This window comes from Myotis davidii, unplaced genomic scaffold (genome assembly GCF_000327345.1).
Source record: "Myotis davidii unplaced genomic scaffold, ASM32734v1 scaffold122, whole genome shotgun sequence".
Classification (NCBI taxonomy): Eukaryota; Metazoa; Chordata; class Mammalia; order Chiroptera; family Vespertilionidae; genus Myotis; species Myotis davidii.
The window spans coordinates 485,288-490,128 of record NW_006293234.1 but is presented as its reverse complement, the minus strand read 5'-3'; the positions used below and the strand labels follow the sequence as shown (position 1 = coordinate 490,128).

The window sequence follows — 4,841 nt, the reverse complement described above, 5'->3', positions numbered from 1 at the left end:
GGGTGGGAGGAAAAAAGAAGAAAAATTAGCATTTTTGGTGTAGTAATCCTTACCAATGTTACAACAGGAATTATTCAACAACTATAACTAGTAACACACCAAAAACTACCATAACTGTTAATGTCTGAGTTGTCTAGGACAAAATAAAACTTCCCGTATAATCCTTTCTGGCATTATATTTATTTAAACATATAGGAAAATTGGAAAACATTCCTGAATCTAGAAACAAAGACAGTAATTTGGAATTGATTCAAATTTTAAAGGCAAATATGGGTGTCATAACATATGTAATTTAAAAGATATGATTTAGATTTTGAAATTTTCTGAAATATTCCCTCCTATCAATACAGGAAAACTATGCACAAGGTTTGCTATCAAGCTGATCTTTGGCTTAACATGTGCGTGAGCCTAGACCAGCGTGGCTCAGTTGGTTGGATGTTATCCATTGCACCAAAAGATTGCCAGCTGAGTCTCCATCAAAGCACATGACTGGTTGTAGGCTCTATCCCCGGTAAGAGGCATGCAGGAGGCAGCCTATCGATGTTCCTCTCCTTTCCTCTCTCTCTCTAAATATGTATGTATGTATGTGTATGCGTGTGTGTGTGTGTGTGTTGGGTATATAAATATTTTTTAATATATTTTATTGATTTTTTTACAGAGAGGAAGGGAGAGGGATAGTTAGAAACATCGATGAACGAAAAACATTGATCAGCTGCCTCCTGCACACCCCCTGTTGGGGATGTGCCAGCAACCAAGGTACATGCCCTTGACCGGAATCAAACCTGGGACTCTTCAGTCTGCAGGCCGATGCTCTATCCATTGAGCCAAACCAGTTAGGGATAAAATTATATATTTTTAAATGTGTGTGAGAATGGAGGTGGAAACAATTTAAGACATTTTAACTAAAAATTATATTGCAAGCAAGCAGAAGGAAAAATTAAAATGTTACTTAAGCACCAAACAGTACATTAGGTTAACTTCACTAACAAACAACATACTTGTAAATTATCACAAAATAAGCAGCCTTTCATGCTCTAGAGAAGTTAGGTTATCTGAGAGAAGACCACAAAGACTGCAAATTATAATGCTCCTTATACTGTAACATTTCACCTCTCATAAATTTAACAACATACATCTGGAAAATTTAAAGATAAAATTGTTAGCAACTTGTTTTATTAATATCATCACATGAGTTTGTGGCTATTTTATCTTAACTAAATTATAATCAAGTCATTTACAAACAAACTCCTATAAGATCAATTTAATAAGAAACTCAAAAGATGCTTCAAATGACCAACTTTATGACTAAAACTTTGTCCATTCATTCAGAGCTATCCATTTTATGCCCAACAGAAATAAGAGACACTTGAAAGGCCAAAAGCACTAGAAAGAGCTAGGGGATATTCTAGTATTTTCCTTCTTTCTCTTAAGTAATGGTGCAGACGGGCAAGAACAAAAAATAATACTTCAAAAGCTAGGTATCTAAGACAAATTTTTATAAGGTGTTAAAACTCCATTTTGAAAACTGTCCACATTATGCTACTGTAGTAAGTATATACGTACTCCAAATTCCACATGATGACTTAATTCTCTTAAGGCACACTTTTTCAAGGGTCCTATTTTAATTCTTAAAAGAGAATGGTTCTTGCCTATAGCACTGTTTTATTCTAACAAAAGACTGATAAAAAGACTAGTAATGTATATTTTCAAGTTACTCTGCCACAACAATCAAACAAGTGCTACTTTTAAAAAATATTTTTTAATTCATTTCAGAAAGAGGTAGGGGGAGGGAGAGATAGAAACATCAACGATGAGAGAGAATCATCAATCAGCTGACTCTTGCATGCCCCCTACGGGGGAATCAATCAAGCCTGCAACCCCAGCATATGCCCTGACTGGAACTGAACCTGTGACTTCCTGGTTCATGGATCAATGCTCAACCAATGAGGCACACCAGCTGGGCACAAGCGCCACTTTTTCATTCAGTTCCTCAATGGGAAGCTGAAGAGTAGGGTGAGACAACACAATAATCTATAATAATAAAAGCATAATATGCTAATTAGAGCAGACATCCTTCTGGATGTCCTTTTGGACAACCTTTCGGATGAAGCTGGGGCTGTGAGGGCTGAGGCAGCTGCCACAGCTGCAAGGGCCAAGCCCCTTGCACGAATTTCGTGCACTGGGCCTTTAGTGTAACCAAAGGGTTTCTCGTTTGCTTAACATCTTTCAGGCAAAGCTACACATTTCTGGCTGAAAATGAATTTAACCACCATACAAATTATTGCACAGCATATCAATATTTTCAAAAGTTAATCGGCTTATTTCATGTAATTATACTTTATTTCCCAAGTTTAAGCACAACCTCTGTCCAAGACTACAATGTTCATGATTATCTTCATCTGGTCTCAGATACACTATCCACGTAATAGCCTTACAATGCCGTTTTTCCTTTTTAGTAAACTTTTGAAACAAGTTTGCATGGCATAAAGAAGAAAAACCAGTATTTCTTTCAAACTAGCTTAAAAGAAATGGTCCTTTGAGCATTCAGTCGTTTTTGAACGCTCCAATAATTATTCCATCTGTTTGATAAAAAAGGCTTTCTGATTAAAAATAAGTTATTCGCCCTAGTTGGTTTGGCTCAGTGGACACTGTGTCAGCCCACAAACTGAAGTGTCACAGGTTTGATTCTGGTCAAGGGCATATACCTTAGTTGCAGGCTCTATTCTCTTGCGGGAGGCAACCAATCAATGTTTTCTCTCTCACATCAATGTTTCTGTCTCTCCCGCTCCACTCTCTCTAAAAATCAATGGAAACTATCCTTAGGTGAGGATTAACAATAAAATGAAGTAAAATAAAAATACCAAATATCTCAAGGACTGGTAGCATTTGTGAATATAGCTGGCATAAAATAGAATACACAGTGTTGAAAGATATCATTAATGATCATATTATGTCAGAAATACTGGAATGTTTCAAAAACCATGATTTGACTGGTGGTATATCTAGATTAGGATAGGGGGAGGGAAAGTAGGGATGGTTTGCCTATATATACACATTTTATTCTTCTATATTCAAAATAAAATTCCATTGTATTGGTTTGAGGAGGGTGGGAATAACATTAATTTCTTTAAAGTAATTATATCCAATTAAATAAAAGATGATCATTAACCAATACCACCCCAATGAATTTAATTTAAAATAAAATAAACTATGACTGATTAACCCCTTCCCCAACAATTTTTTTGTTAAAAACGTTTCTTTTTCAGATTAATTTTTTTATTTTGGTTCTATATAGTATTTTTGATGCTGGTTATGAAAACAGCTTGTAATTATTTTTTCTTCCCATTTTTGTGGTTAAGAATAGTATTTCCTCAGAAAGTTTCTAGATGAAATTATTTAGAATGGTACGTACGTAGCTGGTTTTTGAAGGTAAAGTTTTAGACGAGTATACTCGTTGACAACTGAAAAAAGAACATTTTGTGAAAACGTGTATACACGTTTCTGCCGGGGAAGGGGTTAAACAAACAAAAAGAGGAGCTTCTGAAATATTATCATTTGAAAACAGTTTATACTGTAAACATTACTTCTACCCAATCTACAAATAAAATTATTATGTTTCAAAATATGAGTTTAATATTATAATACAGGGTTATTTCAGTATGGAATGAGGGCATTTGTTTATTTACCTATTTAAAACAGCAAAACTAGTTTACATTTATATAGTACTACATTTTTTCAAATGCATAGTTACATGATCATAACCATAAACCTGGCAATAATACCTTCCCCACCCACCTCATTTTATGTATCAGCAAACCCAGGGAGATAAAGTGACTTGATTAAGGTTCCATGGTAAGTGAAAAAGGTGGAACTAAAGCCTAGAGTCTGATTCCTTGTATACCTCCCAGGGAAACAACTATGTAAAAAAAATTTCTCTGTATTTCCTTTTTTTCCTTACCCTTATTTTCTTTTTCTTTTTAAAATGGTTTTCATCTGTTCAAAAAAGGTTTAAATGTGACTGCAAGTCTTTCATTTGTCATGTGACTATTATCTATGTCTCCTTAGGAACTGGTATCTCTAACAATATCCTCCAGGAAAACTGCAGTAATGATCACACTAAACTGGACATGGGGAAAATAAAACTAAACCTATATAGGTACTCACTTGTAACAATATCTATTTTTAGAAAAAGTTCAAACTATAAAATGTAAGAAGTCAAGATTTTACCTTGGGGATTAAAATGTCTTAAGTGCACTCATACACTATTGGTAAAAATATGAGTTGGTTTACCTGCTCTGGAGATCGTTTTGCCAAAATGAACTTACCCTACTGATATGCCTAATAAAGAACAATAAGATGTATAATGTTCATCACCACAAAGTTGTTCACAGCAAAAAGTTGCGCCGAAACCGGTTTGGCTCAGTGGATAGAGCGTCGGCCTGCGGACCGAAAGGTCCCGGGTTCGATTCCGGTCAAGGGCATGTACCTGGGTTGCGGGCACATCCCCAGTGGGGGATGTGCAGGAGGCAACTGATCGATGTCTCTCTCTCATCGATGTTTCTGACTTTCTATCTCTCTCCCTTTCTCTCTGTAAAAATCAATAAAATATATTTTAAAAAAAAATTTAAAAAAAAAAAGTTGGGGAGAAATTTAAAAGTTCACCATTTAATTAGCTAGGAATGGAAATAGAGTTCTTCCAAGCAATGAACACTATTAGTCCATTAAAAAAATGAGTGGCACAGGCCTGGTCGTATTGAGAAAGAAAAAATACATACATACATACATACATACATACATGGAGAGGGAGAGGGCGAGGGAGAGGGAGAGGGAGAGAGAGAGAG

The 4,841-nt window shown here is 35.5% G+C and overlaps 1 protein-coding gene across 4 annotated transcripts in view; it reads right to left on the bottom strand.

Moving 5' to 3' along the window:
* The window catches only part of MIER1 (MIER1 transcriptional regulator), a 43,335-nt gene that overhangs the window by 29,155 nt on the left and 9,339 nt on the right, over window positions 1-4,841 (bottom strand). The gene's annotated exons all lie outside the window — the stretch shown is intronic.